The sequence below is a fragment of the Lepus europaeus genome, chromosome 6 (genome assembly GCF_033115175.1).
Source record: "Lepus europaeus isolate LE1 chromosome 6, mLepTim1.pri, whole genome shotgun sequence".
Taxonomy (NCBI): Eukaryota; Metazoa; Chordata; class Mammalia; order Lagomorpha; family Leporidae; genus Lepus; species Lepus europaeus.
This window is the reverse complement of record NC_084832.1, coordinates 89,920,847-89,943,058: the sequence shown is the minus strand read 5'-3', so window position 1 is coordinate 89,943,058 and position 22,212 is coordinate 89,920,847. Positions and strand designations below refer to the sequence as shown.

The following is a 22,212-nucleotide window of genomic DNA, read 5'->3' as shown; positions in this document are numbered from 1 at the left end:
TCTATTTCCACCTCTTTATCTTTTTTCTTGATAAATTTATCGGTCTTGTTTATCTTTCCAAGGAAGCAGATCTGTTTTATTGCTTTTTTATTTCAATGTAATTTCCATATATTCATTTTTAAAATTTTTGAAGATTTATTTATTTACTTGAAAATCAGAATTACAGGGGGAGAGAGAGAGAGAGAGAGAGAGAGAGAGAGAGAGATCTTCCATCTGCTAGTTTACTTCCCAAATGGCCACAACAGCTGGAGCTGGGCTCATCCAAAGTCAGGAGTCAGGAGTTTCTTCTTGGTCTCCCATGAGGGGGCTAGAGTCCAGGCACTTGGGTCATCCTCTGCTGCTTTCCCAGGTGCATTATTAGCAGGGAGCTGGATTGGAAGTGGAGCAGCCAGGACTGAAACTGGTGCTCATATGGGATGCTGGTGTCACAGGCAGAGGCTTTACTGGCTATGCCACAGTGCCAGTCCCTCTCTTTTACTATTTCTTTCCTTCTATCATTTTTTTAATTTGATTTGTTTTCTCCCCTATTTCTTTGAGGGGTAGTGATAAGTTGTCTGAGATCTTCTGTATTTCTGACACAGGCATTGATCATTAAAACACTTCCCTCTCAGCACTACTTTGGTTTATTCCACAGGTTGTGATATGTTGTATTTCTGTTTTCATTCATTTTAAGAAATTTTTAAATTTCCTCCTTGATTTGTCCCTTAATTCTTTACTTGTTCTGGAATATTCTGTTTAGTTTCCTGTACTTGTGTCATTTACAACATTTTTCTCATTGATTTCCAGTTTATTGCATTAAATTTTGGTCAGAGAAGATACCTGATATGATTTCTGTTCTTTTACATTTGTTGAGACTAGTTTTGTGCCCTACCATTTGATCCTTCCTGGAAAATGTATTCCATGTGCTTTTCAGAAAATGTGCATTTTGCATCTGTTGGATGGAACATTTTGTACATGTTTGTTAGGACCAACTGACATAGGATGCAATTTACTCCTTCTGTTTCTTTGTTGATTTTCTGTCTAGATGATTTGTGCATTCCTGAAAGAGGGACAATAAGGTCCTAGACTATTTATTTAGTTTAAATATTTTATTTATTTATTTGAGAGTCACAGCTACAGTCAGAGAGAAGGAGAAACAGAGATGTCTTACATCCACTGGTTCATTCCCCAAATGGCTGCAGTGGCTGGAGCTGAGCAGATCCAAAGCCAAGAGCCAGGAGCTTCTTCTGGGTCTCCCACGTGGGTGCAGTAGCGCAAGGATTTGGGCCATCCTCCACTGCTTTCCAGGCCATCAACAGGGAGCTGGAGCAGAAGTGGAGCAGCTGGGACTTGAACCAGTGCCCATTTGGGATGCTGGCACTGCTGGTAGAGGCTTAGCCTACTATGCCACAGCACCAGCCCCCGTGGTCCTCTACTATTATTATATTGAAGTCTATCTCTCCTTTTGGGTTTATTATATGGATATTTAATATTTAAGGTAATTATTGATAGGTACGATCTTACTACTTCCATTTTGATATGTTTTGTATTTTATCATATTTTGTTTGTTTGTTTCTCCCTCTCTTACAATGTTTTTTTGTGGATAAGAGATTTTCTCTAGTGATACACTTTGATTACCCCCCTCAATATTTTTTTAACTAAGTCTGTTATAGGTTCTTGTTTTGTGATTACTATGAGGCTTTAAAAAACTCTTTTTTCTTATAACAAGTTATATTGAAATGGTAACAACATAATGCTGATTATAAAGAGAGGAGAAAACAGAGAGAAAAAACTCAAAGAGATGTGAAATCCCAATAAACAGCTGCACAATTGTGTTCCATGTCTCCCACGTTTTGAACTTTTCATGTGACATTGGACCTTTTCAATATTGCCCGTCTCTTAACATTTAAATATAGAGATTATAAATGTTTTGTTTTCACAGTAAAGATACACATTGACATACCACATTTACAGTATTAGAGAATTCAGGATTTGTTTCTATAGTTACTCTTACCAGTGAGTTTTCTGCCTTCTGAATTTTCTTCGTATTTGCTAATATGTCTCTCCTTCTGTTAGAAGAACTCCTATTAGCATTTTTTGGTGACTTAGGTCTGGTAGTGATAAATTCTCCCAGCTTTGGCTTGTCTGGGCATGTCTTTATGTCAGCTTCTAAACTGAAAGACAGCTTTTCTAGATACAGTGTTCTTGGCTGGCGTGGTTTTCCCTTCTGTGCTGTAAAAGTCTCATCCCATTCCTTCCTGACTTCTAAGGCTTCCGCTGAGAAGTCGGGTGAGTTAGGAACTCTTTAGATGATATTTGCTTTTTTTCTCTTGCAGTTTTGAGAACATTGCTTTTATCTTTAACCTTGGAGAGCTTGACTATAATATGTCTTGGAGTAGATTTGGTTTGGTTGAATCTGGTGACCTTTGACCTTTCTGTACCTGGATATTTGACTCCTTCTCTGGGTTTGGGAGGTTTTCTGTCATCTCTTTGAACATGCTTTCTATTATGTCTTTGAATAGGCTTTGGCATTCTCAACTCCTTTCTGCATCCCAATAACTTTATTTGAACTTTTCCTGCTATTCCATATTTTTCCATAAACTTTATTCTTCTTAATTTGTTTCCTTTTTTCCTCCTCCAACTACTATTTTCTTTTTTTTTTTAAGACCTTTTTTAATTTCAAAGGCAGAAATACAGAGAAGGGGGCAAAAGAGAGAGAGAGAGAGAGAGAGAGAGAGAGAGAGAGAGAGAGAGAAATCTTCCATCTGCTGGTTCAGTTCCCGAATGGCTGCAACGGTTATGGCTGGGTCAGGCTGATACCAGAAACCAAGAGCTTCCTCTAGGTCTCCCACGTGGGTGCAGGGGCCCAAGCACTCGAGCTATCCTCCACTGCCTTCCCAGACCCTTCAGCAGGGAGCTGGATCAGAAGTGGAGCAGCAGGGACTTGAGCCAGTACCCACATGGGTTGCCAACATCACAGGCAGAAGCTTAACTTTCTATTCCACAGCGCTGGACTCCAACTGCTATTTTTAAATAGTCTTTGAGCTCACTGATTCTTACTGTGTTTGATTTACTCTGCTATTGATGCCTTCTATCACATCAATAACACTTTGTATTTTTCAGTTGAAGGATTTCTGCTTGATTTTAGTTCATTACTTCCATCTCTATCAAATTTATTAGACTATTGAACATTTTTATGCTCTCTTAAATTTCATTGTGTTTCTTTAAAACAGCTACTTTGAAATTTTCATTTGCACATTTTGAAGTTCTAGTTCCTATGGAGTTAGTTTCTGACATCTCTTTTGGTCTTTAAAGGATGAGGACATGTTTCCCTGGAAGTTACCGACACTTGCTGGAATGTGAAGCTATCTGTGCATTGAAGGGTTGGTTTTAGTAACCTGACTTCATTTGCAGTTATATCCTTACAGATTCCAATTCATCTGTTCTGTTGAGGTGAGCTTTGGTCTGTCTGCTTCTGAGGCAGGCTCTCTGGCCAATGTTGCACCTATCAACCACTGGTGATGTTGGCTTGGGTATAAGACTGCTCATTCAGGATCACAGAATACCTTACTGTCTGCCCCAGGTTGCAGGAGGGCTGATAGAGGCAGCTCCCAGCTCCCTAGGCAAACCCTAGGTGAGTCACAGCTGGATGTCACAGTCACTAGGTCTTGGGCAATCTTGGGGATGCACACTAGTTCAATGGGAGGCTTGTGTTGTTACCCAGCCTATCTTACTGGGGTGCAGGTCTCTGGACTTGTTCTGCCCACAGACACTGGCCTAGGAATGGAATCCCTTAGGATCTGCCCAGCACTGGGCTTTACCAGCTCAGCACTGATTTCCAAGATGCGATTTCTTGGCCCTTTGCTGTCTGCTCAGAGTTGGAGGAGAGTGATAAAGGCAGCCATCTGATCACCCAGATTGGGCCCAGGCTGGTCATACCAGGGTCCTAGAGTTATCTAGGTCCCACAAAGTCCTGTAGGTACCCTCTGGGCTTACCTAAGGCTGGCAGTATTACTTGTCAAAATGAGTCCAACCCACTGGAGCACAGTGTCTGCCTGACGCTGCACAATTCTAGACGCTTGCTCTGTGAGCAGTGGCTGCGTGGTAGAGGATTTGGGCTTTATAAGATATCAGGTTTTGGTGCAGCAGGCCCAGCTTTGAGCTCCAAGGCATGGTCCTAAGTTGCGTCTCTGCAGGAATAGAGTCTGCTGTCTCCTGGCCATTGGGGGAGTGGTGGCAGAGGCCACCTGGCTATGGACGCTCCCAGTATTCACTCAACAGGTAATAGGCTAAGGGCAGGGGCAGGTAGGCTCAGCCCAGCTGAAATTTTTCCCAGTGGCATGGGGATTCTGCTTACCCTCTCACAAACAGGAGGCATCTCTACACTCTGTACTCCTTGGAACTGCAGGAGAGCTGACTAGGACACATCTTTCCTTATCTGCTTCATCCATGCCTTTTATTGTGATTACAACAAGATGACATGCTGGGGTCTCTCACCTGGCTTCCACAGCTCTTATGAAGGTGACCTAGCCCTTAGCGTGTGCACAGCTGGTCTAGCTGGTGTCTCTGAGGGGAGGTGGTCGCCAGAGCCTCTCAGTCACCATCTTGGCTTGCTGCCCTCCCCGCACTGCCTCTCCAGGTGATATATGTTATAAAGTCTTTATCGATTCTGTGTTTTGTTACTCAGAAAGTCCCTGCAGATGACTCAGAAAGTAACTAAAGGTGTGTGATACTCATTGCCTAGGATTTCCTGAAATCTATGCTTCTTCAAAAGTAGTTTTCAATTGCTCAGTTATTCAATTTTTTAAAAATACGTCAGGGCTTCAAGGGGATGTTTAGTGGCATCGGAAGTTTTTTCTAGTATCTCAAGGAACGTAATAATTTTCCTCTAAGTCCCATGAACCTGGGAATGGACTTACAACAGGGATTCCTAGAGTTCTTAAGCTCCTGTACCTGCTGCCTGTCTTTCTCCCAACAGGTGGATTATAAATCTAGCTGGTGAAAAACAAGACTTTAACATCATGAGAATTATAAGTTTTATAAAGGTTATACCTCTGATTACTATAATTATTTCAAAGCCATTTGTTTCAACTACACTGACAACCAATCCACCTAACCTTACAGTTGCTGTTGAGGTATCATCCAATATATTTTGGCAACACATCTGGAGGCCTGTACTTCCCTAAAATATGTCATCACAGCTCCACATAGAAAAGGCAATGTGCTAGAATAATTTTGGTCATAGATCTATGAATTCATATCATCTTAGTATTCCAAAGATTATATATTTATAGAATATGAATATTGAGAAATTTCTGGAAATGATTACTATAGATAAGACTCACATTAAATATGAAGAATTCTACAACATCAGTAACATAGACAAGGCCCTGGACATTAGTCTTTTGGATAAGATCTCAGTCATGGGCAACAAAAGCAAAAATATATGACAGTTGCTACATCAAAATATATAGCAAAGGAAACAATAGAATGAAGAGGCAACAGACAAAATGGGACAAATATTTGCAAGCTATACATCTGACAAGAGGTCACTAATTGGACTTTATAAGGAATTCAGCAAACTCAATAGCAAAGCAAATAAATAACTCAGTTATCACTTGGAAAATGCAAGTCAAAATCATTCCAGTTATAATGGCTATTATCAAAAAGACAAAACATAAACATGTACAACTATCATATGTCAACAAAAATTCAAATATCAGTTTTCTAAAATTATTATCTCAAGGATTTATGTAATGCTTACATAGTTTCCATGTATAGTCATATTAAAATACTTAAAATAGAACCATTATATTGAAATCCTTTTCATGATTCATTCCTCCTGATATATTATAAATCAAACATTTTAATTTTTTATCCTGTTGAGCTTTTTGATGTAAGAATATGACTTAATCAAAGTCATTACCAAAATAATAATGAGCCTCTAGTTCTTTGTGGAGAATAAAAAGACAATTATTTAGATGTCTTTTGACACAGCCTGTTGGGTGTAACCACTATTTTTTTTTTTTTTTGATAGGCAGGGTTAGACAGAGAGAGAGAGAGACAGAGAGAAAGGTCTTCCTTTTCCATTGGTTCACCCCCTAAATGGCCGCTACGGCCTGCGCACTGTGCTGATCCGAAGCCAGGAGCCAGGTACTTCCTCCTGGTCTGCCATGCACTTGGGCCATCCTCCACTGCACTCCCGGGCCACAGCAGAGAGCTGGACTGGAAGAGAACAACTGGGACAGAATCCGGTGCCCCAACCCGGACTAGAACCCTGGGGTGCCGGCTCCACAGGCGGAGGATTAGACAAGTGAACCGTGGCGCCGGCCGTAACCACTATTGAAGACAGAATTTTTGCAAGGCTGAGCTAGGAATGGGGTGGTCTCAGGTCTGCTGACGGCATTAACCTATTTTCCCACTTCTGAATCCAAGGAGATTAATCTTCAATCCAAGTTTATTTCCCCTGTCTCCTTTTCCTATCTCACTGACATCCAAAAAGTATTGCATCTTTGTTCCCATATTTGTCCACCTCTATGAGGCAAAATGATTTTCTTTTTTTCTCTGTTCGGCCAGTCTCAATGCCTATAACTCCTCTTAATATTTGTTGATTGATGTGTGGATATGACACAACAATGGAATGTCTATTAGACACTATTTGTGGTGGTTGTTCCACAGAAGTAAAATCAGGAAAGAAATTATTTTCAAAAACATTCAGGAAAAATAAAATATTCATAAACACAGAACATTTTTAAAGGTTGCTGGTCATTGCATTTGCTATAATGTGCTTTCTAGTTCTTCCCTCATCTCCAAGGAGCTCATTGTCCCAGCTTCTAGGTCTGTTTCCTCTTAGAATTCACACCTGAGTTCTTGCCCTGGAAGTACTTTAGCTGACGAGAGCTGAGGACCACCCCTCCCAACCGTGAGTGGAGCTCCCTGAGCACGCAGTGGCTGCAGAGGCTGGGTTCAAGAGCTTGGTCTTAATTCAGAACATCTCTGAATGGCCAAGATAATGTCAGAGAGTGCCTCCAGTCAGCCCTCAAGGGTCAGCTGAGGCCACTGTTGTCACTGCAACATAGCTCAACTCCTTCCTCTGTCCAATCCAGTTTCCACTGCCTTAAAGTTGCCCTTCCTAAGAGTATTCCTCAATATGCTTCTAGCATACAAGTCCCAGTCTCCTAGTGTGTCCTGGAGAAACTGATACAATAGATTTGGTGGCCAGCAGTCTGGGAAAGCAAATCTAAAATGGTATTTTGGAATGACATCATCTTTGTACAGATTCAGCGTGGCATAACCAGAGCCTTTGAATGGTTATTCCAAGCCCTATGAGACAAACAAAATTGCTTAGATAACTTGCGACTCTTGTATGATGCCTGGAATACCTCTTATGAGTATTAGTGTTCCTTTTAAACTTTCTTTTTTTGAAAAGTCCAGTTATATTTTAATTAGCCATGACCACCTCTGTCTACAAATCCCGTGTCTTCCTGTTTCATGGCATATGACCCATGTCTCACTGTCACCTTGAGAACACATTTCTATCTGTAAATCTCACTCAAAAAATTACACTCTTTGTAATTCTGGACTTATTCATCCCTTTCTTCAGCAACACCTCATCTTCTCCCTTCCATGTCCAGTTCTTGTATAACAGGCTTTTCCTAAACCACCCATCACTGGGGAGGTCCCGTGAATCTTTAAGTTGTCATCCATTCACATCAGCAGCTCTCACCAAGGTAGCACTGGGAAGACCAGGACACATCATTCTTACACTAACTGTTTCGGGAGAATATTTTCATCACCCAAGTAGATCTCCAGGACCTGCTTTATTATTTCTGACCATTGTGACAGTCAATGGACAAATGTTCTGCCATGCAAGAGCCACAGGTGCCTTGGGGTTGATGACCAAGAGAATCTGAGGGATGCTGGGGTGGCTCTAGCAGTGTGCCACCCCGGCTGCTATTGAGAAGCAAGACACTCACTCCTCAGATGCCAGCAGCGAAGGCTGGAGATGAGCATAGCTTTAAACGACACAGAGCTGCCTTGCCCACAGCTGTGACCTCCCCATGAGAAGCACATCTCGCGGTAGGTTAAGTGCTGAGCTGCAGAAGCCCAGCCATGCCCTCCATTTGGGAAGCAGTCTGCAGACCCATCAGAGCTTGGTCACAATGTTGTCACTCTTCTGTACCTCCTTCTGCCCCCTCTCCTGCACCTGTGTTTATCGAAGTTGCACTCCAATAAGCCGGCATGCTGGTCTCCAGCTCAGAGCCTGTTTTCTAGATATCTGTCTCAGCAACTGCTGTTTGGAAAATTGGGATTTGAAAATGCAGTCGGGAGACTGATGGATTTCTCAGTAGGACACTGTTTACCTTTATCTGTCTTAGGTCGGGCTCCCTGGAAGCAGAGCCTGAAATGAGGCTTCTTGTACAAGGGATTACCCAGGGCACGGTCTCAAGAGGGAGGTATGAGCGAGGAGGGAAGCAGGCTAGGGCAGGATGTGGGCGGAGGCCAGGGAGTCCAGAAAACCCTCTCTACTGGCCATTCATTAGCCAGTTAATGTAGGAACCCCAGGCCAGAAAGCAGCTTACTGCAGTTTTTGCATATATTGCATATATTCCAAGTCAGCCTGATAGATGTAACCTTAATTACAAAAGGAATACGGGGTTTAGAATATTCTTAAATTAAAATTCCACATGCAACTCACGTTAAACCAAATAGAGAATAAAGTAAACTGTCATCTGTTTATGAAGTCTTTTGATTTTTTTTTTATTAAGGTTGAAATTTACAGGCAAACCAACTCTAACTCCACTTCAAAAAAAAAAAAATCACAATCTTTAATTTGCCCAGTCTCTAAAAATAGCATTTAACTAAATTCTAACTCTGAAAAATATTCACACAAGTTAAGGACAAATTTTAAGAAAAGGAAAGTATTTACATTTATCAGCTAAACTGAGTTTCTTTTTAGTTGCAACACTCTAAATGATTCACAGCAAAAAGAAAGTCTTGCCGTAAACATAATTAAGGTTCTTATCAAATGTGTTTATGCAATTTTCTGATTGCCTTGAACGGTTCATTAAAACCAATCAGAGGGCTTTGGGCCACAATTCACTTCCACTCTGTGGTCACCTTTTCTTCAGGATTGGAATGGGATGATTGAACGTGAATTTCAAATATGGCCAGAATATGCACATTCAAATGCATTACAGAAAGCAAACAGCAATGTTCTTACATTTCATCAAAGTTAACATTGGAGAATATTTCCCATAAAGTTTTCATTCAGGACTAAAATGTTTAATGAAACACCAAATCAGTCATTCGGCTTTCCTGCCTTCCTAAATCCCGCCAGTGGAGATATTGGTCACCAGGAGTCGGGCCAGCTATACTGCTTGCCTCCTGGAATGCACCTGCCCGTCCTCAGCAGCCATGACTGCATGTGGTCGACATTCTCTATTGGAGTGGAAGCAGCCTTAGCCTGGACTCTCCTGCCTGAGAGGGGCTCATGGGGAATCCTAGGGAGTCAGGAGAAGCAGGTTAGAGATCCTACCCACTCACAACCTTCCTCCTGGGGGGGCGGTCCTTGACTTCTCCATCCGTGGTGGTCGACCTAGCAGGTTATTTGAGGGCCCTTCAAGAAGGTCATGGGAAAATGTAATGAAAATATAAGTTTATTTTAGTGCAGATCTTTTTTGAACTCCCTGTATAGTTTTTTCATACATTCATGCACTGTTTTGAAGTCCATGTAAATGAGGGGTCTTCAAAATGCTCATGGAAAATGCCTGGCATGAACAATCTAGGCACGGACTTCAAAATATCCTGCTCCAACACAGGCTTATCTTGTCCTTCTATTTTCCACAAACTTTTTCAAGTGCTTCACATGCTTTCTTGTTGCAGCTGATGAAGAAGAAAGCTACTCTGTATTAAGAAGTCAGAAGCTTTCTAAGTGCCTTACATGAGTTGAATTTGATATTCACCATACCAGGGAGACAGATGCCATGGATTACCTCCTCCTATACACCAGGGAAGTTGAGTGTATGGATATTCAGTGATGCACAGAAGTGGGGTTGCCAGAAAGAGTGGTTCTGATTCCACAGCCTAAATTTTGTAATCACGGCCTCTTCCTTGATGTTATTCTTTACAAGGATGTTCTACAAACAAAACTAATTGAGAACTTAGGCGAAACAGAGTTAAAGTAGTCACAAAGGTGAAGCTAGGTTTTAAGGCCTCCTGCACTGCCCTTACTTACTCTATTCTTAATGGCACTAGGAGGGATCCTTCCAAAGAGTAAATGTGATTACCCTGCTCTTCTATTTTACTTTATTATTACTTTTAATTCATTTATTTGAGACTTAGAGGAAGAGAGAGACCCCCATCTGCTGGTTTATTCCCCAAATGCTCCTAGCTATGCTGGGGTGGGGGATAAGGCCAAGGTCTGGGAACTCAATCCAGGTCTCCCAGGTGGGTGGCAGGCACCCAATCACTGGAGCCACCAGTATGCCTCCCAAGGTGTGGAATCAGCCAGAATCTAGAGTTGGGAGCCAGAACCAGGGCACTTTGACGTGGGATTGTCATTTTTTAAAAAGATTTATTTATTTATTTGAAAGTCAGAATTACACAGCAGAGAGAGGAGAGGCAGAGAGAGAGAGGGAGGTCTTCCATCCGATAGTTCATCCCCCAATTGGCAGCAATGGCCGGAGCTGTGCCGATCCAAAGCCAGGAGCCAGGAGCTTCCTCCGGGTCTCCAACGTGGGTGCAGGGGCCCAAGAACAACTTTCCCAGGCCATAGCAGAGAGCTGGATTGGAAATGGAGCAGCCAGGTCTCCAACCTGTGCCCATATGGGATGCTGGTGCTTCAGGCCAGGGCGTTAACCTGCTGTGCCACAGCACCAGCCCCAGGATGGGCATCTTAACAGCTCAACCAAATGCCTGCCTCTGCTCTTCTGTTTGTTCCGAGGGCTCTGTGCTGCTTTAGAATACAGCACAAATGCCTTTGGGCATAAGCAAGTCCTTCCTAGTTCCCAGCCTCCTGTTTCCGCAGTGGTGCACTACGCAATGGTATACAAAGTCAGGTACACTTTAACACTTGGAGGGAATCTGAGAGGAATCTCAAGACCTTTGCAAATCCGCCAAAGACTAAATATTCTCATTGTCAGTTTTCCCAGAAAGTCCTGTGGAGCATTACATACAGAATCATACATGAAGTTGGAATCCTAAACAGCAAATACAGTAGGGGATGGATTCCATACTTACATCACAGAACTATCTGACCTTGCAACAGGTGCAGAGAAAAAAAAGAGCCAGCAGGTGCTAATGAGGCTGAGGAAGAGGAGAGGAGGGTAGGAAGGAATGTTTTGTGAGGGTTGGGCAGGTTCTGAAGGAAGGAGAAACAGCAGAGTCAACTTCAAGGATCTGACGTTTTCTCTTCTCACTGGGAAACCACAGCAGTGGTGGGCATGGCTGGGAAGCAGCAAGGTGCTACCAGGAACCACAGAATAGGAACAAATAATTACAGGCCCTACAAAGCATGTAAACGTAAACTCACTGGGCACTCACTCATAATTTAGAACCAATCTTTACTTTTCTCTTTTAAAAATCCTTTTTTTTTTTTAAAGTATTTATTTGAGAGTCAGAAAAAGCACCCATCTCCTGGTTCACTCTTGAAACCCAAGCTGGGAACTCAATCCAAGTCTCCCATGTAAGTGGCAGGGGCTCAATTCCGTGAGCCATCTCTAGTGCCTCCCAGGGTCTGCATTAGCAGGAAGCGGCAAAGAGTCAAGAGCTGGTGCCGGTAGTGCAACCTAAGGACTCTCATGTGGGACATGGGCATCCCAACTGGTGCCTTGCCTTCTATGCTAAACATTTGCCCCTAGTCTTTAATTTTCCTGTTCAGTTCAATAGCAATTTAATGACTAGGGAAAGTATGTGTTTTAAAGGACAATGTGGAACAACTTCATTCTCAGCACTTTGATTGCATGATCAGTTGCATCTTTTGGAAATTTGGGTTTGCTAGTCTTTGGTATATCTTACTACACTAAAATACTATTTTCCATTTGTCCTTGATAGAAAATCTTAAATGAATTCTAGAACTTATAAAACTAATCCAAAATTGAACTATTGGCTTTGATGTGTACCTCTTTGTATCTAGCTCTACAAAGTATTTCCAAGAAAATGAGAAAAAAAAAAAAAAGTACTTTTTGTAGTTTATCCTGTAATAGTGAGTTACTCTGTCCTGCTGGCAAATCTTTCAATCATTGGAGTTATATTTCCCCTCACTATTTTTCTATACGCCTTTCCATAAAAACTTATGTTTTCCAATTGCCATATATTAATTTTGGAAATACAAAATACCCACAAGTTTTCATAATCCAAAGCATTAACATATGTTTATTTTACTATTTGAAAAAACAATTTAGTTTTTTCCATATTTTGGGAGACAAAGATTCTTCCCTTTTTTTTTTACTAAAGAAGAGTTACTGAGCCAGCCAGGTTGCTATTTTGCTCTTGTTTTGCTTATTCCCGATTTAGAAAATGACTTGACTTTTGTTCTCATTAATTTTAGTCTGCTTCTTCAAGTCTAAAACAAAACTATCAACAGAATCTAAAGCAACTGTAACTCTACCTCAAAAGTTTCAGAGTAGAATTATGAGTCAATGATCTTAAAGATAATGCTTTGTCTGGATTAATCACAGTACCCAATTTAATGCCCAGTATACAGAAATGCTGCCACGGCATTCTACAAGTTGCAAATACCAGAAATTCATGAATATGCAAAAAATACAGAGCATATTACTAGTTAGAGTAACAGTCGAAATAAGAAGTTAACTGAATTTTGTTAATAATTAATATATCATTATTTTGATACAATCAGTTTATTCAACATTATTTTTAACTTATTAGCCACTGTTCTGCTTATGCAGGAGAAAGACCAAGAAACCTATGGCAGTCTTTAAGTTGTGCATTTAATTACACAAAATCCAAGTTAAAACTGATTACTCACCTTAGATGTCCTGGAAAGTGCGCTGGGGAAGTCACCGCAAGCAGCCTGAGCGCTAGGCGACACAGAAGGTTTCGAACTTCTCCATTACTTACAGAGCTAGAGGAAAGGGTTTCAGCTTCAGCAGCTACGCCTGGAAGAAAGGGCTGTCACGTGTTTGGCCTTGTATCATGTTTCATCCCCTCATATTAGCAACAGGCACATCTAATTTTACTCGGTGACATAAACAGTTCATACCACACTCAAAATTGTTAAGAACCCATTCCAGGACACAGCTCTCAGTGTTCCAAAAAACAAAATGAAGCAAAACCAGAAAAGTCCAAACCATTCTTACAAAACCAACATTCCACCATTTAAAGCCTGAGTCATGAGTCTTGTGCAATTAGAACTTTCTAAAATTAACTTCACCTCAAATGAATAGCAAAATACTTCTGAGACCGGTTTCTGGTAGCGTCTAATGTAGATGTAACCTCATGAAAAATAATTTCAAATTGAAATACAAGCTTTAGAATTTGTGACTTGTAATATGACATGTTTACTATTCTCATCTAAATAAATTGTAAACTATAAAATAGTCACTATTTAAAAATCAGTTCCTTCAGCCTCTTTTTAAGGAGAAAAGCCTTAAATGCTGAATATGATAATAAATGGAAAGCAAACCAGCTCTCCATGTTAAAATTATCACAGTGCTTCTGAGCAAACCAGTTTACATTATGTTTAGTAAATTATATGAATGTAATCATGTAGCTCTAAGTAATCTTTATTTAAAAATAATTAGGCCCAAGAAAAATGTTATGTACATGTATGCAAGTAAAAATCTACATATGAAGTATGACAAAATGATAAAAATTGTTAAATTTTAAAAATAAGATAAAAATAAGCAAATAAAAACGCTTGAATGTTCAGTTTTTTATAAGACGAAAGAATAATAAATATCAAAGCTTTGAATGATCTTAATCCTTTTGCATTGTTTTTAGGTAGCCTCGTTTGCAGCATGAATTAAAACTGACAAATTATATATCTGAAATTTTAATTTTAGTACTAAAACTTGAATATAAGAACCAATCCAATGATACTCCATATGCTTGATTTTAATTAATTTTTTTCTCAGGAGACCTTTTCTCTTCATTCTGCTTATTCATATTGTAACTTCTTTTGAAATTCGATCCTCCTATCACACTAACAGCTGCAGGTCTTAAATTAAAAGCCAATGCAGCTTCAACTGATCATGCTTCATAAGACAGTTAAAAATCTTTCAAGAATCGATTCCTTCAACACAGTCAGACATAGAATTACAGCACAAAAATCAGTCCTTAACAAAAACACCTAGGATATTTAACAATAACGGTTTGGAAGATATTTTAGGATCAGTGACTATCTGAAAAGTCAAAATGTTTAACTCAATATGCTGACTGAAATGGCACAAAGGTTACATATGGGGGACCTTCCCATCAAATCAGTAAATGGGCTTTGTTGCAACGAACATCGTAATATTTTGGGGACTTTTTTTAAAGACAGCAGTCAGGTTGTGTGCGATCTTCACCCCGAGTTACAGGCGTATTTAGTACCACCCACCTCGGCTTTCAGGACTGCCGTGGGAGGACTTACAGAAGGTTTTGACGGTACAGATGAATTAACTCACTGACCCTGACCTTGACAGTGGTTCACGGAGGTCTAGCTACAGTTGGTAACTCCATGCACAGATCTGTTATGTGTCCAACGGAATCATCGCGTTCTAAAGCTGAAGAGACCTTTGCTGACGTTTGCTCTAAGGCTCTCCCAGCTGGACACCAGGTGTTCCAGGTCGCACAGCTAACGCGCGTGGGTTGCGTGGGTTCAGCAGACTCTCCTAACTGTATACCTGGACTGCCGCCCTGAGTTCCTAGGACGTATCCCCCAGACGTCCCCCTACTGCCAACTCACCATCTCCTCAAGCCTGCTCTGTCGTCCTGCCCTGCCTTCTTGGTTTCTGCCTCTATTCCCCGACGAGGTCAGGCAGACAGAGGCGGGACGGTCCCTCGGCCGCTGGCCAGTCACAGGGTGCCGTGGAGCCCCTCCCCATTCCCTCCGCCTGGGCTCCTCTCGCCTCCGTGGCCCTGCGCACCTGTGGGGACCACCTGTGGCCTCCCCGTGGCTCCTCTGCTTCCGGGCCCTGTGTACCCCATCTTACACTCGCGAGACTGCCAGGGAAGGGCAGGGGACAGAGAATTCTGTCGTCTCGCGCCTCTGCGTCACAAAGGCCCCTTGGTGAGCCCGTGTTGCCCGGAGTCCTCACCACAGCAAGACTCCAGGATCGTCCTCCAGGTCCCCTAAGAACCCAGGAAAGTCACCAGGTGGTGGTGGTGGAGGGGAGGACCCGGCTGTGTCTCTGACTAGGGTCACCTCCATCTCTTTCTGGCTCTCATAGCATCATCAGCTTTCTCTGGATGATTCCAACTTATGACATAGGTATCTGTATTTACCTTGCCACCACTTATTTATTTATTTATTACCTGACCTCCCTAATAAGGAACTCCAAAAAGTTTATTTAAAGGGGGAATTTATTAATTTCTTTATTTGACAGAGTTAGTGAGAGAGAAAGGTCTTCCTTCCGCTGGTTCACTCCCCAAGTAGCCACTACAGCTGGCACTGCACCGATCCGAAGCCAGGAGCCCGGTGCTTCTTCCTGGCCTCCCATGCGGGTGCAGGGGCCCAATCATCTGGGCCATCTTCCACTGCCCTCCCGGGCCACAGCAGAGAGCTGGACTGGAAGAGGGGCAACCAGGACTAGAACCCGGCGCCCATATGGGGTGCCAGTGCCGCAGGCGGAGGATTAACCGAGCCACGGCGCCAGTCCCTAAAGGGGAATTTAAAGATGTTTATTTTGGTGTACAAATTTTGAAATTCATGCATAACTTTTACATATTACACATTTCCTGATCTTCTAAAGACCCTTGGGTATGGTGGACTTCAAAAAATGTTTGTGGCAAAATAAACATCTTTTAATGCCCTTTTACACAGACTTCTCATACTAGACTGTGAACTCCTTGCTTAATGATTTTGATACCGTGAGCTCACAATGAGCTAAACTCTGAATGTTACACAAACCTCGTTAGTGGTTTTTATGTTAATTTCATATTGTACAAGAACCTAAAAAAAAAAAAAAAAAAACAGAGCTAACATAGGATTTGGATAATGTTATAGGAATTACCCAGAAGAGGTCAGTAGCACAGTGATAAGAGTATGGTTTGAAGGGAGGCTTAAATGTGATGTGAAGTTAAATTACTCTGTAAGTGATAGACTTTAGAGTCTAAATGCATCATGCTAATTATTTGCCTCTCCAGTTACAGTTACAGTTCTGCCAAGTAGATGGCTGTAGACCTTTCATAAGCAAAAGAAGGGATCCAATGATTCTAGACGTAATTGCAAACTAAGGGTGCTCACTTGGATCAAAATTACTTGGATGATTCTCACCCAGATTCTCTGATTAGTTTTCAACAGAATTCACCCATATACATACCTTTTAACAAAGATAAATTATTACCTTTGAAATTGCCATAATAAAAAATCAGACTAATAATAGACTACTAAATGTAAGTATTTTATTTTTTTTTCTTGGCTCTTTTGTGGGAATTTAGGAGTTCATACTTAGTATAGATAGCTAATTTAGTGTAGTTATGGAAAACAAAGGGAAAATAAACTATGTATAATAAAGAAGGAATCTTTGGGCTAACAGACAAATTTGAGGTATAAAAAGGACTCAAAGAAAAAGAAAAATTACATTTCAGAAGAGAAAGAAAGAGTCCTACCTGAAATCTCAGTATCATGGCTTATCTACTAGTAAGCACTGAATCCGGTCATAATATGCTGAAAAAATGATGATTCCATGGACATAGGCCTTTGCATAACCCATAGGAACAGGTGATTCAACTCCTTTCCATGTAGACTTCTTGGGCACAGAATGGACATGCAGTGTTTCACACCAGAAACACAGGACATTCAGTAAAAATAAGTATGACAATGGAATTTGTACACGCTCTAGAGGGAACAGAAAAGAAGGGCTTACAATAAAAATCCTGCCATCACTTGTTTGTTTATGCTCCATCTCCCGTCCACTTGTCTGTGGTCTTGACTTACTTAGATCTCCCTTTTCATACTTAGTCAAGGTGACATTCTTGAGTGTTTAAGTGACATCTGGTGTATTTCAGTATCGTAGGTTTAGTTCTTGCACATTGTCACCCGGCCATCGTCTTCGCCCTTTTCCTGGTGCTGTAGTTTGGATTTTAGTTTTGGTATCCCTCAGAGACGCATGTGCTAAGGCCGAGACCCAGGGAAGTGCTGTTGAGGGAGAGCAGGGACTTGCTCGGATTACGGCGTCTGGGAGGCGTGCCCTCAGAAGGTCGTCCTTGTGAAAGGGTTGGTTAAAAGAGCTCAGTGTGGCCCAGCCTCTGCTTCCTGGCTCACCGTGTGATCTTCTCTGTATACATGTTCTGCCATCCGCTGCCCTCATCAGATGCTAGAATGACGGAATGCCCGATCTTAGACTGGGAACCTCGAAAACCGCGAGCCGAAATAAGCCTTTCTCTTTCACAAGCAGCTTCTCTCAGGCATTCGCTGCAGTGAGCAAAGGTGGCTAATAGGCTGCGGCAGGGCGGTCATTCCTCGCAGCTCCTTCCATGGTCACATCTGCAGTTTCAATGGTTTACAGCAGCATTCATTTCTTGTTGCGGATCACAGAGTATCTCTGACTCTTATGCTCCAGAACTAAGGGCCCCATCACTCAGACCACTCTGCTTCCACCGGTGCCTGCAGGGCCTGCCACTGCCTCTTTTACACCATCCGAGCTGATCCCATTCACCTTCCATTGTGAAACGACACCATCTCCTGTGATTGGATTAAGTCGATTAAAAAAAATGGAAATGTGGAGCCAGTGCTGTGACCCAGGGGGTTACAGCCCCAGCCTGTAGTGCCGACATCCCATATGGCTGCCGGTTCGAGTCCCAGCTGCTCCATTTCCAATCGAGCTTCTTGCTAATGTGCCTGGGAAAGTAGCCAGAGTATGACCTAAGTCCTTGGGACCCTCCACCCGTGTGGGAGACTCAGAAGCAGCTCTTGCTTCCTCACTTTGAACCGGCTCAATTCTGGCCATTGCAGCCATCTGGGGAGTGAACCAGCGGATGGAAGACCTCTCTATCTGTCTCTACCTCTCTCTGTGACTCTGTCTTTCAAATACATAAAATAAAAAATTAAAAAGTGCAGTAAGCAGGGCTCTCATTTTTCTAACAACCTATGTTTCCTTTCAGAGACCAATACTGATTTCCCAACCCCTGTGCCAATAAACATTTATATTGCCAGCTGCAGACAGCAACACCTTATTAAATATCCCTCCAAATATATGAATTATTTTATATTGACACTAGGCCTTCCTCATACAGTTTTTACTGTTGGAATTTCTGAATATGTTTCTTCTTTGCTATGAGAAGAAACTGTACTAAATATGCCTTCCTCAGTCTATCCTAGCTGTCTCCTGGCTTTTATTAATTTAATCTTCTATTTGGGGTTGATTCCATTTTCCTTCCTGAAATGCACTTGTCTTCATTTCCTAATGTAAACAGTTTCTGTCAGTTGAATTGTGACTTTCTTGTGTGACTGACCTCCATTTCTCATATTTTCCAATTGTCCTCATTTTTATTTCTTGCATTCTCTACCTCTATCACATTTTCCAGCTTTTGCCAAGTGTCCGGTAGTAACATCCATCAGGCACAATCTCCTTTTCCTCCTTGGCACAGGCTCTCCCTCCTCCTTTCGGGTCTGGTAGACTGAGCCTCCGCATGACTGCGCTCTTGATTGGGTGCCACTGCTTTCCTGAGCTGGGATAACTGCTTCCTCAACCTTCTCTCATGTCCTTTCCGCATTTACCCCCTTGCTGTGATGGATCAGAGCCTCAAGTAATTACTCAGAAAGAGTATTTGGGAAATAGATGCTTTGAGTCTTTTTATGTCTGAAAATTTATCTAGTCTGCCCTAAAAGCAGTTAATAGCTAGCTTCATCTGGCACAGAATTCTGGATTCAAATAACTCCCTACTGAACTTCAAAGTCAATGCTCTACTGATATCCATCGGTAAGAGTTCTTTCAGAGAAGTGTGATTCTAGTCTGATTTGCATTTCTAGTTTACATTGGGTAAGATACATTGCTGTTCAAGGGTACCTATGCCTGTCTTTTAGCAAAACTCTATTCTCCCCAATCTGTTTCCTTTTGAATTCATTTACTATTTCATATATCTGATGTGATCAAGGAGAGGATAACATTAATGTATAAAATGTAAATGTATTTGTTCTTATTGCAAAGCAATAATTATCAAGTACATATACTCAGAAACTCACATAGTTGATGGATGTTTCTTAACTTTATGTAATTTGATGAGAGATTTTGGATTAAAGATTAGAAAGTAGATGACTGTCAGAGTTATGAAAGGAATAAAAGATCATATAAAATGAATTTGGAAGGAAAGGGCAAAATTGAAAAACAGAATACTGGAAACCTAGAAATAGAAGAATAGGGAGATCTGTGTACATGGGTTTATTAAAAAAAAACAGTATTGATTTGAGAGGCAGACAGAGAGACAGAGAGGGCGAAGTTGCATCTACTGCTTTACTCCCCAATTGCCTGCAGTAGCCAGGGCAGATATGAGGGCAGGAACTCAACCCAGGAAGATCCAATTGCTTGAACCATCATTGCTGCCTCCCAGGGTCTCCATTAGAAGGAAGCTGGAATCAGAAGTGAAGCTGAGATTTGAACTCAGGTGATCGTAACCTCTAGGTCAAATACCTGCTCCTGTGCACAACAACTTTGAAACTATATTAATCACTGAAAATTTGTGAAAGTGCTCCTTTATAAAAGGAACACTTACTCCTTCTCTGAGCTTGTTCCTTTCATTGTCCTAACATTCCTGGACTCCCTCTGCAGTGTTTACTCATTTTTCTCCAGGGAAAGTGGATTTATGCATCTCATGGATGAGCTGGAAAAGAAATGAGCATGCATGGTGCAGCTCCGTCTTTTTTAGGCACCTGGCTTCAGGCCTGCAGAGGGCACACTTATTTGCACTGACCCTTCATGTTGGAAGCTTAAAAAGCAGCCTTCCCAGTGGGGACCTGTGACCATTCAGAGCTACCTGAAGGGTGAGTGGGTGAGTCCTTGCCAAAAATGTATTACTGAAAGCCCACTGTCGCTGTACACCTAGGAGACATGCCCCTAGCAATACCTGTCACAGAAGTGACAGTTCCTTTACTTCATTCCTTTGTCTGTCTCCCAGTTGGTTCAGAATGTGGGCAAAAGAATGGACGTGTAATCTTTTCTCAATGCTCTTAAACTAAAAGAAAAAGTCAGTATTTAATAGCCATACATCTTTGCTGAGGCCATACTACGTATTAAGGCCTATTTTGTTTTAACATTTAGCATTCTTCAGTTGTTTTCTCCCCAGTTCTTCCTTATTTGCAAGATCGGTGTCCTCTAAGCACCTGCACAGTGCTCATGACACTTGGCACAGACCAACATGTAACTATTCATTTACTCGTCTATGCACTGATCATCTATCACTTGATCTTAAATTCAACAGCAAAAGTTGAGTTTTGACAGCTAAATTTCCTTAGCTTCTAGATTCTCATTAAATACTTACTAAATGAGTGAACGGATAAGTAAACTACGCCTTCTGTGCTTAAGCAACTCTTTCCAGCTGAGGAGGCAGAGAGCTAAACAATCACTCAATACTAGGGTTAACGCTATAACTTGGACATGGACCCAGTGCTGTTGAGGCACATAATGGAAAACTAGTTTTATTTGAGTTCTAGCAGCGGTTGATTCAACAACAGCACAAATCATCATTGACTCATCTTTTCAAATTGTCCAATATTTGCATATGTTTTAAATGTACTTTATCTACTGATAAAAATACATGAATATAATTTCTGAAAGTATAAAAGTCAATACATATTGAGAGATGTGTCATGCCAGTCATTCCCTATATGCTATATGTCTTTTTAAATATTTATTTATTTGAAAAGCAGAGATGAGAAAGAGAGAGAGAGAGATAGAGAGAGAGAAAGCACACTCAGGTGCTGGTTAATTTCCCAAGTGCCCCCAATAGCCAGGGCTGGGCCAAGTCAGAGCCAGGAACCTGGAACTCAATCCAATATTTTGGCAGGGACCCAAATATCTGGGTCATTACCATTGCTTCCCAGAAGGCACATTAGCAGAAAGCTGGACTTGAGAGTGCAGCTAATACTTCAACTTAGGCACCCAGATATGGGTTATGGGCATCCCGAGTGACTTCGTAACCACTACACAAAATGTCTGCCCCGGTGCTGTGTTTTTCTTTAATTAGCTCATAGATAAGCTTGGGGATTGACCGCCAACCTAAACCTAAACCTTGGAGCAGCCCCCAACTTTTCTCCTTGAAAAGAAGAGAGAGAAAAAGAGGTGGAACAAGCTCACAGACTTGGTGCTTGCTGGACACCGCCTCAGGAGGCTCCCCAGAATTCAGATATGACATGATGCAGAACTGCAAATGCTTCAGGGATTGGGGGTGTAGAGGAGATGGGTAAGAGGTTGGAGAGATGCCCTGTGACCAGCTATTCAAGTTCAGAGGCAATCTCTTCTCTGCAGGAACTCTGTTCCCTTCAGCTACATGGTATGAGCCTTAACCCTGACTGTCCTCCTTCTGAATCTGATCTTCAGTGTCTGTGACTTTGGCTCATCCTCCTGGGTCTGCAAAAAGGAGATTCAGACTCCTGACAGCCTCTTTGGTTTGACAGCTTGGCTGATATCCTGTACTCTGGTCCTGATGAGTACTACATGGGTATTCGTTTTGAAATCTACCTTACTTCCTCTTTCCCTGTAGATAATAAGAACAAATGGGTAAAATCCCAGGATTGGGACTCAGCTGAGCTTGAAGTTCAGCTGCTTCACATATTAGCTGGGTGATGTCAGGTAAGGTCACTATCTTCCTTAATGGCCAATTTTTCTCCTATTTATGTTGGGGATAACAGCATCTCTTGCTTAAGGTTAGTAAAATAACTGGGAAAACATACAAAAGGTGCTTGGCATGTGATAAAACCTACATTAAATGGTTAGCTGTATTACAACTATTTCATAATGCCGAGGGAGTTTTCCAAAGACAACGAAGATACATGTATTAAAGATTATACCTGCAGCCTGTATTATCAATGTGTTTTGGTTTACTTAACGATATACCCAAGGTGATAAAGGCATT

At 41.7% G+C, this 22,212-nt stretch overlaps 1 protein-coding gene across 2 annotated transcripts in view; it reads right to left on the bottom strand.

The window, feature by feature from the left end:
• Positions 1-13,240, bottom strand: part of SGCG (sarcoglycan gamma) — a 93,106-nt gene extending 79,866 nt beyond the window's left edge. For both annotated transcript variants that reach the window (XM_062195409.1, XM_062195410.1), the window contains exon 1: positions 12,968-13,240. The gene's annotated coding sequence lies outside the window, so the exon portion shown is untranslated. The remainder of the gene's footprint in view (positions 1-12,967) is intronic.
• Positions 13,241-22,212: the final 8,972 nt, after the last annotated feature.